The sequence below is a fragment of the Mauremys reevesii genome, linkage group 13 (assembly GCF_016161935.1).
Source record: "Mauremys reevesii isolate NIE-2019 linkage group 13, ASM1616193v1, whole genome shotgun sequence".
Classification (NCBI taxonomy): Eukaryota; Metazoa; Chordata; order Testudines; family Geoemydidae; genus Mauremys; species Mauremys reevesii.
Window position 1 is genome coordinate 5,683,263 of NC_052635.1, and position 13,995 is coordinate 5,697,257.

General features: G+C 50.3%; 1 long non-coding RNA gene across 1 annotated transcript; it reads left to right on the forward strand.

Annotated features, from left to right (window-relative positions):
• Positions 1–4,859: 4,859 nt before the first annotated feature.
• Positions 4,860–5,606, forward strand: LOC120380213. Its single transcript, XR_005587656.1, has 2 exons — positions 4,860–4,959; positions 5,356–5,606. It is a non-coding gene; the product is annotated as an uncharacterized LOC120380213 (long non-coding RNA).
• The last annotated feature ends 8,389 nt before the right edge of the window (positions 5,607–13,995 follow it).

Sequence of the window (13,995 nt, forward strand, 5' to 3'; positions counted from 1 at the left end):
GTTGTTGATGCAAATAGTTCAACCCCAAGACCCTCATTCCCATCAGGGTATTCACCCCACATTCTCCATCTGGGGGAACAAAGTGTAAGACGGGGGAGAACCCATCAGCCAACCTTCAGAGCTGCCTAGCATAACTAGAAAGCATCAAAGCGAAAGAGAAATGAGGAAGCTCAGCCAGATGTGGTAAAGGGAGGAGGGAGTTTTCCATCCACTGCGTTTCCTCCGGGTTCTCTGCAGAACCAGCATTTAATGACGAAGGCAGAGTCACTGCTCAGCTCAGGGACTGGAGAGACACCAACGTCGCATGCGTAGGGGAGGTGGCCATTTATCAGGGCTGACAGTGGGCAGGGTCGGAGCAGCAGCCCCAGGTTACTGACACCCCCAGGGGTGAGCCAGGGATTCAGCTGGTGCAAAGGAGCCTCAGATGAGTTTCACTGGCTCACACCCGCTGGGATCTGGCCTTAGTGACTCCCTTGCAGCTATGGCCCATTGACCCCAGCTGGGATCTGGCCCCATTCACTCAATGGAGCTACGGCCCATTGACCGCAGCTGGGATCTGGCCCCATTCACTCAATGGAGCTACGGCCCATTGACCCCAGCTGAGATCTGGCCCCATTCACTCAGTGGAGCTACGGCCCATTGACACCCACTGGGGATCTTGCTCATTCATAGCGAAGAGTTGGAAACCAGCCCCCTGGTCCTGCTGTGGCCTTGGGGCGTGTTTTCATCTCACATTTGGAGGTGTTGCAGCAGCGCAGGTTGCTTAGCAGAGATGGGGAGTGATGGGGATGGGGAGGGTTTCCAGTCCCCAATCTCTGACCCCGTGTGTTGGGTATTGACTCCGCACTGGCACTGAGAGGGGGAACAGGCGCTGGAGGGTGGGCCCAGCCCAGTTGGAGGTGGGGAAAGAGCAGCAGAGTTTTCATTCTCCTACCAGCCCTGGAGAATGGGGGCCGGGATTCCTAGATACAAGGAGGAGAAGCACCGCTGAGGTTGGAAGAGGGTCTCCACAGGGAAAGTCCTAGGAAGCGTCAGTCTGTGCAAGAGCCGGATGAGCCTGGGGGAGGAGTGAAGGGGCTGCAGGAGCAGGGGGAGCCTGGGGAGAGATGGAGAATTATGTTTATCTGAGTTTATCCCCACAGGGGAGAGTCTTAAAAGTGACCCGGCTGGAGGGCCCCATCATGGGAGGAGAAATCACCCCAGGGCTTGAGCTGTGCCCCACCCCTGCCATGGCTGCATTTCGGTGGGTGCTGGAGCATTCCCGGACCCCTCTGCTCCTACTGTAGTTAGCCGGCCTTCCCCAGCAATCCCTTGGGATCCTTTCTGCCTTCAGCCCTTTTGTCCCTAACTGCTGCTCTTCAGTCCTTCCAAATGCTTTCTAATAATAACAAATAAGTCTCTAAAATGTTTCTCAAGAAACACAAATTTCTTTGGTATGTGTGTGCTATTTACATGCTATTTCTGAGGCATGTAGATATCACACAGATATTCTAGGTATATTTGCAGGTATTATTTGAATCTAAACTTTATGTATTTTATAAAAGAGTACAGAGTGGTTTAAAAGAAGTCAATAAAGTTAGTTTAATAAGCAAGTGACCTCTGCAGATATTTCAGTTTTCCCTCAAATTTTTGCTTTTACTGGAAAAAAAACATAGTTTTTTCCCATGCATTCAACATTTCTGGACATTTCAGATCCCTAGCTACACTGGTGCAGTGCACATTAAGGGGCACTGTGCTGTAGGGAATGTGGTAGGGGGCGCTCTTCCCACAGAGTCAGCACAGACCCTAGTGCAACACTAGGGGGTGCTGTGTTGCAGGGAGTTTGGTGTGGGGCTAAGCGGGGGTGGTCTCCACTCAGACTCAGTTGTGATCCCACTGCTCTAGTGTGGTGCTAGGGGGCGCTGTGCTGCAGGAGCTGTATTGTCATTTCAGATGGAAATTCAGCTGCCTCTTCACTCATTTTCTTTATTGTTCCCCTGGCATGTCTGTGACCAGCTGATTCCCGAAAATGTCCCCTAAAGACCCAATTGCAGTTGGGCTTCTCCCTCTTTTGTCCCTTATGCACCGTTGCCCTGTGGCTCTCGCACATCTGCCATGGCCCACCCCAGAGGTGGCTGCATCTCAGCACCGGCAGGGAGACCCCTGTGTAGTGTTGAGTTTGGGCCTGATTAAACAGCTTTCAAATCCCATCATAGATTCAGTTCTATCCCAGCAGGCCAATGATGCTAGCTCCAGATCAGCTTGTGTCGATTTCACACCGATCAAAATTTCCCCAGGACCAACCAACCCTTCCTGGCCGAGAATGGTAGAGAGGGTTTACCACCCACATGGGTCACTTTGCTGGGAGACTCAGAGATACAGCATGAAGGGCTGTTTACCGAGCTCTAGAAGCAGCAGTGGGAGACGAGGAAGATGAGGCTGTTGGTGAGGAAGAAGGAGCCATCCACTGCCAGCTCCTGGACCCAGAGGAAGCTACGAGCTACTGAGAGAGGAGAATCAGAAGTGGAACCAACAGTGAACGTCACTGGTAATGGTGATGCACATGATGTCCATGTGTCTTTGCCTTGAGGACTTGTGACAAACTCCCCTGGATTTCAGGAGCCATCAAACCCACCCACAGCCCTTCTCTCTTAGACTGGTGGATACCGACCCCTGATTCTTCCCTATCATGTGTTTCCCTCTCCTCCAACACCCCTGTGACCAGCCCTGTCTTAGTTGGGCCATCAGGGGCTCTGGGTGCTCTCCTGTGAAGTGTGTGTGGGGTTAAGAAGGTGAATTTATCTGGGGAGACTTTAGCACCCATGGGCCACCTCACCTGCTATGGTGACATTCCAGGCCCAGCTCCTGGTGGATGGGACCCACCTCCCACCCACATTCTCCTTGTACCCGCATGTAAATTCTCCAGTTCGGTTGGGACCGGCCCATGGGATGCTGAGCACAGAGGCGTTCAAAGAGCCAGTGCCAGGTTCCAAAGTGCTGATCTCAGACCCTGCGTCCCCAGGCCAACCTCAGCTCCATCCTTTTAGAAGTGAAACCTCCTCTTGCTGGCATCCCCAGGGGTCGGGCAGGTGATGAGCAGGGGGAGCCCTTCACTCACCACTCTAGACGGGGGATCCATGCTCAGCGCTGGCTGGGAAGGAGATCTGAGGGGGGCAACAAAGGGGACGAGTCAGCAGGGGCTGGGCAGCAGGTGAGGTGGGGAATGCAGACAACCCCCAGACCTCACTGTGGAGATGAAGGAAAAGGGGAACATGCATCAGGACCCTAACTGGGCCCTGGGTGATTGCTTCTTCCCACCACCCAACACAGATGTAATGAGGTTGAATAGTGCCCGTATAAGAAAAATAAAAACTACTGATTATTCCTCAAAAAAGGTTTTTAATGACGTTTGACTACAAAGGCAACACAGACAAAACAGGAAAAGCAAGAAAAAAGACCAACAATGAATAAGGATTAATATAAATGGCAAGTTATGCTGAAGACAAGCACAAGTACATGTAAAGTTATTATTCATCAGCTACTTACTACCATTCTTAACACTATAGTATGGATACAACTTGAGATCAATTCAGCTCGAGCAACCAGACTTCTTTATTCCATAAACGTAACCTCCATTCGTCCAAAAATACGTTACCCTTCAGTCGGCTGTTTTCCGCACTGGCCAGGTACAGACAGTCGACAAGTGCACGTCCTTTCGGTTCAGGGGGTGTGGGTCAGGTTTCCTTTATGACCAAAACAAACACACAGCCCCGGGATGTCATACTTTTTATCTGATCTGTCGGCCATGTCTTAAAACAGGCCAACCAATTAGGATCAGCTAAATCTTTAATGTGGTTAGTGTTGTCGCTTTGGCTGTATCATTTATGCTTACTTATCTCCTTGTGTCACTTTGACTGTATAATTTATGCTTACTTATCTCTTTGTCGTCAGTTGTTTTAAATGGGGGTTAGACAAGCTGTGCCTGGGGGCTCAACTTATCTCGCCTTATAGGAGTTAGCATAATGTGTTATCTGGTTGCAGCGTGTTTTGACCACAAGTCTTAGCTTATTTCTGCAAAGCTTGCCCCTTTCACCTCTGCAAAGCGGAAGTGTGAGGCCTAACATTGACAATACCTTTGTTCATTTTAAGCTTGGAAATACTTTTGTTGAGAGATTAATCACAGTTGCCATGGCATGAATGGAGCTGGGTTCTCTCTTTGCAGCTTCTGCCCCCCCTCCAGGTCCAGAGGGGGCTCATCCAGCAGTGAGGTGTGGTGGGGCTGGGGTAGATGCCGTGGTTGTAGGGATTGGGGGCTGGGTCCTGAAGGGACCAAGGACAGTGAGACCAGACAGTGTCCAGCACCTCTCCACTGCTAATGCCCCGGGCGTGGCTGTGCTTGGATCCCCCAGCTGGGCTTGGGGGTCAGGGATGCCCTTTCCCCTGGGCCAGCCTGATTGGAATGTGGGGTGCTGGGGGACCCTCCAAGGGAAGCAGGCACTGGGAGAGGGGTGTTGGGTAGAGGGCAGTTTCGTACAGTGGGAGGTTTCGCTGGAAGATCTTCTCTTGTGCAAACAGGAATTGATGCAGGTCACGTCTCTGGCCCGTGTTATGCAGGAGGCTGGGTGAGATGGTCAGACTGCTCCTTGCTGACCTGACAATGTATGATTCTTCAAATCTCGCCCCCCAACACACACTGAGCAGTGCTCATTGCCACCAGCAGGTGACAGCATGGATGGACACGCATGTGCACACACACACACACACACACACACACACACACACACACACACTGATCAAGTCTCATGTATGAATCTAAGAGTTTCCCACCCTTTGACCTGCAGGTAGGTGACCTCACAATGCATTAGACAGTGACAAGTCAGGCCCTGAGTGGAGCCCAGGGGCAGATCTGCGATTCAGAAGAGGCCAGTGTTAAAAAGTCACATTTTGGAGCCGACCTGCTCTTTGAGAAGAGAGAGGCAGGTTGTTGGACTCAATATTAAGTGGGGGGGGGAGAAGGGGGGTCCTAAAAAAGGGCAATTTAAATAACCTTCCCTGGGTAGAAATTCATTCCTGAGGTTGCATATAAAAGTCCAAGCAGCTGAAGGAGTGGTTGTGAGTTGGGTTGTACCTCATTGAATCCGGGGCTATGAGTGTAAATGTGACACTTCATGGAACAGAGTTGTAAGAAGCAAATAATCTTCTTTATAGAATGAGGAAGCTCAAACGAGCAGCCTCCATGCAAAGTGCCCACGTGTGGATATTGTTTTAATAGAGGTGTGACTGTGTTATGGGTTAGGGTTAGGGTTAGAGGTGTGCGTGGGTGTCATGTCTTGTACTCCCCGTCTGTCTGTCTCCATCTGAATTCTTTTGTCTTAGATTGTCGGCTCTTCGAGGCAGAGACTGTCTTTTTGTTCAGGGTCTATACAGCACCTAGCGCGGTGGGGGTCATGGTTCATGACTGACATGAAGCTCCTGGTCACAGTTTACCTCTCTCCAGACACGCAGCAGCGGTGAATCATGTAACATACAGAGGGGCACGTTGCCCTGAGCCTGACACATTCACTGTTCATTGCATACAGCACAGAAGAGCACAGATCCTACAAAACAATAAACAGTCTAAACTGCAACATCCCTCACTGGGTCCCCTTCCCCTTGGGAATGCTTAGGAACCATTGGTGTCCAGGGAAGCAGGGTGTTCTCCGCCTCGTGGTCAGCCCCTCATGTAGCCCCTCACCGAGCTTCTGTAAGCTTGCTGTCTCCTCTGCCCCACACGGCCTCATCCTGCCTGGCCCCCTCTATTCTCGTTTGTTTCTTCATTTAACCCCCTCCTAGTCACCTTTGTTCTGTCTTTTCTGTAACTTCCCACGGCTCCTACCTTCCTCGCTCCACTTGGGGGATAAGCTAATGTTGGGTTCTAAAGATTCAGATGCTCTTTTTAGCATGACCCTTGTGTGGGCAAAGTTCTGTCCTTCCCTGATAATGTTTTTTTTTAAAAGGATGAACATCAATGCAAAAATAAATCCCATTTCTGAGTAAATATTGAGGTTAATATGGGGGTGGGGGGCAGAAAACAACAACAAATAGAGAACTAAGAGGATTGCAAGTGTGACAGAGCCAGATCAGTGGGGGTCCAGGAGTCTGGTAGAGGGCAAATATACTGGTCACTGGATGAGTAGTTTTCTGTTCCCTGAGGGGCTGCACTAGAGTAATCAGGAACCTGCTAGAACCAATTAAGACAGGCAGGATAATTAAGACACCTGGAGCCAATTAAGAAACTGCTAGAATCAGTTAGGACAAGCTAGCTAATCAGGGCACCTGAGTATAAAAAGGACCTCACTTCAGTTTGTGGTGTGCATGCAAGGAGCTGGGAGCAAGAGGCATTAGGAGCTGAGTGTGAGAAGACATATTGCTGGAAGCCTGAGTAGTACAAGCATTATCAGGCACCAGGAGAAAGGGCCTGTGGTGAGGATAAAGAAGGTGTTTGGAGGAGGCCATGGGGAATTAGCCCAGGGAGGTGTAGCTGTCATGCAGCTGTTCCAGAAGGCACTGTAGACAGCTGCAATCCACAGGGCCCTGGGCTGGAACCCAGAGTAGAGGGTGGGCCTGGGTTCCCCCAAACCTCCCAACTCCTGATCAGACACAGGAGGAGTTGACCCGGACTGTGGCTTCTACCAGAGGGGACAGTCTCTGGGCTGTTTCCTGACCCATATGAATCTGTGAGGTGAGCAAATCCGCCAATAAGCGCAGGACCCACCAAGGCAGAGGAGGAACTTTGTCACACAAGTTAAAGCAGTTAAATGCTGTGGTTTATTTCATGAACTTTACATTAACAGAAACATATATGGCAGAAACATGCACATGTGTGTTTTTGTGTGTGTATTTTCCACTACATCCCATTTACACTTAGACTAATGTATTAATGTAAACACATCTATCTAATATAACGTACTGGAGTTTAACATGGTGCCTCTCAAACTGTTGTACTGGTGACCCCTTTCACACAGCAAGTCTCTGAGTGCAACCCCCCTTATAAATTACAAACACTTTTTATACATTTAACACCATTATAAATGCTGGAGGCAAAGTGGGGTTTGGGGTGGAGGTTGACAGCTCATGAACCCCCATGTAATAACTTGTGACCCCTGAGGGGTCCTGACCCCCAGTCTGAGAACCCTTGGGTTAACATAGTCAGTATTTTGGAGTGGTCCAAATTGGTAAAAAAAGAAAAAATAGCTTGGGAAATTTTAAATAAAAATTGATAAAAACTAAAAATGAAGGGCCTTTGTATGTGATAGTGTTACCGTGTGTGTGTGTGTGTGTGTGTGTGCATATTGTGTGTGTGGGGCCTTTGTATGAACCACCTTATGTGGCATATGCTTGTGTGTGCCTGCTGTGTATTTCTGCATTGTGTGTGTATCTGGGTGGCTCCTTGTGCCTGCCTGCGTATCAGTGTGTGCGTGTTGGGAAATGAATTCTTGGTTAGTGTTTGTGTGAGTTGTGATTTTCTGTGTAACAGATGGCTGAAGGCAGGCCCCCAGCTGGTGTTAGTGAATGTAGCTCCACTGTGGACAACTGAGTTAGGTGGTGAAAATGAGTGTGAGGATCTAGCCTGATTGCTCCCCATACCACTGATGTCCAGGCACAAGGGTTCTCCACAGAGCTGCCCCTTCAACTGATTGATGCTAAATGACCCCTGTCTGAGACATCCATGGGGCCATCTGCATCACTAGCAGCGATTGTGTGTTGCCACGGCCTTGCAGCTCTGTCCAGGCTGCTCTGGGAATCACTGGGTGGTCTCAGTCTAATCCACTGCAGCAATGGGCCTGAATGAAGCTTCCTGGACTTCAGGATCTGAGACAAAACTCAGATCCAAACACCCCCAATAAAAATGGTGAGTCTCAGAATCCAGAACTGAATTTCACAGACCTGGTCGTTCAGCCCTGCCCTTAGCTGGACAAGCAGCCACATGTGGACCACACCAATTGGCCTCCTTCCTGGCAGGTTCAGAAGCCGCAAGAAGGGACAATAGACATGGAGTTTGAACAAACGTCTGGGTTCTGACCCATAGAAATGAGCGCCTTGGGGCACTTATGGAGCACACTGTCTGATGTGGGGTGGGTCGGAGGGGGGATAAGACAGAGAGCATGCACATGTATCCCCACTGATCTACCTAATCATCTCTTTATCCAGCTAGCCACCCATCCAACTGTCCATCTGTGTAATCATCTGTCCATCCATCTAATTGTCTTTCTTTCAATCTAACCATCAAGATGTCAGTCCATTTTCTCCTCCTTCTGCTATTTGTCCATCCAATTATCTACCCCTTGGTCTGGTTCATTGTCTGTCTACACTTCTGTGAATCTGCCTTCCATGCTGTTCATCTGTCTAATCATCTCCCGGTCCACCTGGCTAAATGTGTTTACCCTCTCTTTGTCCATCGCTAATGAATCCTTCCCTGTGGAAGTGGACTTCTGTGGGCAGGGGCTGCTGACTGGGGACATGTCACAGGCACTAAATTCAATTTACAGCTATAACCTGATATTTGGTAACTAAGGAGCATTCCTTCCCACTCTGTGTGCTGCTAATTTCACAGGCACAGCAGGTGGGAATTGGAGCTGAGGAGAAGCTGGCAGTGTGACTGTAACACTCTGCTAAGACAGCGGTGGGAAGGGGACAGACTGTAACAAGTGCTATCTTGGTCCCTGGTGGCTGGTCAGAGAAGTGGCAATGAATGGTCTGTCCACGGTGTGTAAGGTGCTTGACCTTAAGGATGCAGCTGAGTCTATCGGTCTGATCTCAGATTTGCTGTGACAGATCTCCAGTTTGAAGGAACCCAGATCAGTTTCATTGGGACCATGTTAATTTCACTGATGCTTTGCTTAGATAAAAATAATTCAAAAAATAATTTAAAAAATCCTGCTTGTTCATTATGTGCTTGTTAAACCCACCCCAGTTAGCAACATACCTATTAAAAAGAAACCTCTCCAGTGAGCCATGCAGCACCTGTGACTCTAGAGAGATTTAAAGGAGGACACGATGGTCATTAAAACTTCACGTGCCTTAATCAGCACTTTGAGGAATGTTAAACCCAGCTGGGACCAGGGCACTGCCTGGAGAGCTGACAAACCTCTCAAGGTTCTGCCAGTGGCAGAAAAAGTTAACTGGTATTTTAATGGGTCCCATCGAGGGCCATTAGACTGGAAACACGGGTGGTAAATGCAGGTTGCAGCAACAGTCCCATTGGGGCTGATTCGAAGAGAAAGTCAAAAGCGCTGATTGAAGTTAGACAAAGGAAGGGACGAGTCTGTTCCTATGGCAAGTAGCCCCTAGTGGTTGAAGCGAAATGCTCAAGCCCTTCACTCCTGGCCTCTGTGAACAGCCAGAGAGTGGGGCAATGCAAGGGGGAGGGATGGCTGCAATGAAACTGGCATGTAAACAGATCTCAGATTCCCACTTGGTTGGCCAAGGCAGCACAGCCCAGGTGTGGGGAGAAAGAGGCAATTTCAGATTTCTAGGTCTCAGGGATGGAGCTCAGCCAAAGTACCTGGGTTGTGACAGGTTTTGCTGTGCTGCCCACGAACCCCAGCTCTGCCAGTGCCCCTCAGTCCAAGCCCACAGCCCCTTCCACTCTTCCATCTCTGGGTTCACACATGCACCGATCTGTCATTGCCCCTGAGTCGCAGTCTGCAGCCCCTGCTATCCCAGCCCCAGGCTGCCCCCCCCATCTCTGCTGAACTCCATTGTTCCTAACACACAATCCCTCTCGTATCCCAGTGCTGGCTCCCTTCACAGCTTTGGTGAGATGCGTCAGTACTGACTTACATCACTCCTACTATTCCCGTCCCCAAACTGTCCCCCGGCTCGGCCAATGCATCATAATAATGAGCTACACGCCCCCCCCCCAATCATTGCTGTCTGACCCCAAACAAACAGCTCCCCAAGTTTGCCTCTTAGCCTGGCCTTATTCAGCCCTGTATTGGAAATGGCCTGAATCCCCGCACGTAGGGACCCTTCTCTCTCCAGGGCTGGCTGGGCCCCAGCTCTCCAGGCCAAGGGCACGTAGCCCTGTCACAGGCAGGGATAGGCAGATATAGTTAAAGTGGTGCAACTTGTATGTGTAGACCAGGGGTGAAAGTAAAATACACAGGCCTTGGGTGGCAGGCCAGTCCTCGCCCACAGACAACCTGCCAACCTGAAGCACATTCTCACCAGTAACTGCACACCGCACCATAGTAACTCTAGCTCAGGAACCAATCCATGCAACAAACCTCGATGCCAACTCGGCCCACATATCTACACCAGCGACACCATCACAGGACCTAACCAGATCAGCCACACCATCACCGGTTCATTCACTTGCACGTCCACCAATGTAATATACGCCATCATATGCCAGCAATGCCCCTCTGCTATGTACATCGGCCAAACTGGACAGTCTCTAAGGAAAAGGATAAATGGACACAAATCAGATATTAGGAATGGCAATATACAAAAACCTGTAGGAGAACACTTCAACCTCCCTGGCCACACAATAGCAGATCTTAAGGTGGCCATCCTACAGCAAAAAAACTTCAGGACCAGACTTCAAAGAGAAACTGCTGAGCTCCAGTTCATCTGCAAATTTGACACCATCAGCTCAGGATTAAACAAAGACTGTGAATGGCTTGCCAACTACAGAACCAGTTTCTCCTCCCTTGGTTTTCACACCTCTACTGCTAGAACAGGGCCTCATCCTCCCTGATTGAACTAACCTCGTTATCTCTAGCTTGCTTCTTGCTTGCATATATATACCTGCCCCTGGAAATTTCCACTACTTGCATCCGAAGAAGTGGGTATTCACCCACGAAAGCTCATGCTGCAAAACGTCTGTTAGTCTATAAAGTGCCACAGGATTCTTTGCTGCTTTTAGTAAAATACAGCTCTCAGTACGGGTCCCACTCTGGAAGGGGCGGGGCCTCAGACAGAAGGGGCGGGGCCAGGATGGAAGTAAGTTACATTTCTTACTGGTACAGTCCAAACACAAGCAACCCACCTCTCCTGCATACTTCATGGATCCCTTCCATTGCATGACTTTGATATAGAAAATAAAGCTACTATTACTACTGCCAGTACTGTCTGTCATAAAACTTGACTATTGGAATAAGCCTGAAAAAGTGAAAACTCACTGTCACATTTTTCTCTGTGTCCTCCCTCCTCCTCCAGCCAGGCTGCCGATGTGGCTTGGGTCCATGTTCCCCTGATCCCCGCACTCAGCAGGGGCTTCAGTGGCTCCCCTCTAGCTTACAGTAGGGAGCAGGGGACTGGCTGAGGGAGAACTCTCCCCAGGATGCCTGCTGCCTGCGTAGGAACAGTTTAAACTTAGCTGTTCACTCTGGGGTCTGAACTGTGATATTCAGGGCTATTCCTGGCATCCTTGTTAATTTCACTCACGGTTGTTTGGGTTCGGGGGAGTGATCAAAGCTGGGCAGTTCTTTTCTGCCCCCCCTGGATGAGGTGATCTTCAATAATATAATACACAAAAAAATACAATCAAATCAGGAACCATTTCCAAGTTCAAATCTATCCCATTCCGACCCCGGCAGAGGATCATGGTTGTGATGTCCAAAGTGCTTGCAGCTCCTCTTTGAAATGTTACTGCTTAAAAAAAAACCCATGGAGAACATGGTGGGAAGATGTGTTCTGCTGATCGGGGTTTATTTTGGGCAAAGCAATTTTGGTAAAACAACTAAAGATTCACAGGGAAAGCAAATAGCACGATAGACAAAACCACAAAGGGATTGGAGTGGAAAACTGGATATTTGAAAGAAATAGTAGTTTTCATTCCACCCTCTTTATATATTGAATTAAACATGTGCAATGTCCTTAGGACATAGGGGCTCAGACAGGGCCGGCTCTAGGTTTTTTGCCGCCCCAAGCAAAAAATTTTTTGGCTGCCCCCCGTCCCAGCCCTGGGCCCCTCCCTGCACTCCTCTGCTGCCCCAGCCCAGGGTTCTACCCCCCCCCCACATGCTCTGCTGCCCCAGCACTGGGCTTCCCCCTTTCCCCCTCAACAGTGCCCTCCCCCCACCCCGCTGCTGCCCCTGCCCTGGGCTCCCCCCTTCCCTCCCACCAGTGCCCCCCCACACCTCCTGGCACTCCAGCCCTAGGTTCTCTTCCCCCACCTGCACCCTCCTTCTGCCACAGCCCTGGGTCACTGGTAACTCGCTCCCAGGGCAGGAATTTTGGATGTGCACAGAACACAGACAGGATTAGTTCCCATATGGTTACAGAGCTGCAGTAAAATGGGACAATTTTCAGCTTATGTGATTGGAAGATATCTGGATGCATAATATAAGGCTGTCCTACATGAATGAGGAAAAGTTGAGGTGCCTTTATTATTCTTTTGTTCTACTCTCTCTTTGTATGGGGAATTTGCCAATGTAATATCACTGTCTTCCTTTTAAACAAACAAACAAACAAAAGGCAGTGGCTGTTGAAAACAGCAATTCCAGTCCTAATAACCACTGGGAAGCACTTCTTGCTCAATTGTATCCTACTTTTTCTACAGCAAGTTACAGTGGATCAGTATATTTGATTTGGGAGAAATGAAGTAACAGCTGCCCAAACTGAGCTTGAGCACTTCTGAATTTTGAGGTGTTCAAATCTGGAAGGCAGGTGCTGGGGTGGGGGCCTGTGGGCTCCGCAGGGGAGCACGGCAGCATGTATGCAGCAGCGTGTCTGGCGCTGCACGGAGCCAGACACGCTGGTCTGAGTGGCACGGTAAGGGGGTTGGGGGGTTGGAGAAGGGGTAGGGGATTCCAAGGGGGAAGTCAAGGGACAGGGAGCAGGGGGGTTGGATGGGGCAGAGGTTTTGGGGGGCAGTCAGGGGACAGGCAGCGGTTGCATAGGCATGGGAGTCCTAGGGGGGAAGTTGGGGGGGTCTCAGGAGGGGGCAGTTGGGGACAAGAAGGGAGGCTTAGATAGGGGGTGGGGTTCCGGGAGGGGGCAATCAGGGGACAGGGAGCAGGGGGGTTTGGATGGGTTGAGGTTTCTGTGGGGGGCAGTTGGAGGGAGTGGATGGTGGCAGGGTGGGGCTTCCCTCCCCCTGGAGTGTCCTGTTTTTTGAATGTTAAAATATGGTCCCCCTACCCTTCACAGTGCAACTGTCCACTCAGCATGCTGCAGCATGAGGTCCCCTTCCTTCCTTTCCAGTTGGTAGTGGCCAAGGGAATGCTGGGAAATGTAGTTCTTTCCCTGCTCCAGGGCTGGCTCTATAGGCAGGGAGCTAACCAAGGAACTACAGCTCCCAGGGCCCCCTGTTGGTTCTCAGCTCCCAGGCTGGATCCCTGCTGGCTGCTACCCCTGCAAATGGGCTGCCTCAAGCAGGTGCTTGCTTTGCTGGTGCCTAGAGCCGCCCCTGGGTTCAGTTCTCTTTTTGTTTTGTTTTGTCCTGTCCCTGTCCTGCAGAGTGCAGAGCCTGAAATTGACAAAACTTTCTCTAAGTAGCTTGTATATTTCCCCCAACAAGGTGAGTGAAATTAACAAGGATGCCAGAAATAGCCCGGAATCCTGCAGTTCAGACACAGGGTTAACAGCTAAGTTTAAACTGTTCTTATGCAGGCAGCAGGCATCCTGGGGAGGCTTCTCTCTCAGCCAGTCCCCCTGCTCCCTGCTGCAAGCTAGCGGGGAGCCCTTGCAGCCCCTGCTGAGTGCAGGGGTTGGGGGAAGCAGTGAGCCTCGCCCTGTCGGCAGCCTGGCTGGAGGAGGAGGGAGGAGAGAAAGGGATGTGACAGTGAGTTTTCCCCTTTTACTGACTTTTATTAGCTCTGGATTTAAGTTCTGCAGCCAAATGGCTATTGTATTCCGCCCCTGCCTTGGGCTCACCATCCCCCTCCCACCAACAGCTGTGAGTGAAATGAACAAGGATGCCAGAAATGACCCCTAAACCCGCGGGTTGAAGCAGGGAGTGAACGGCTGCATTTAAACTTCCTACGCGGGCAGCAGGCTACCTGGGGAGGCTTCTCCCTCAGCCAGTCC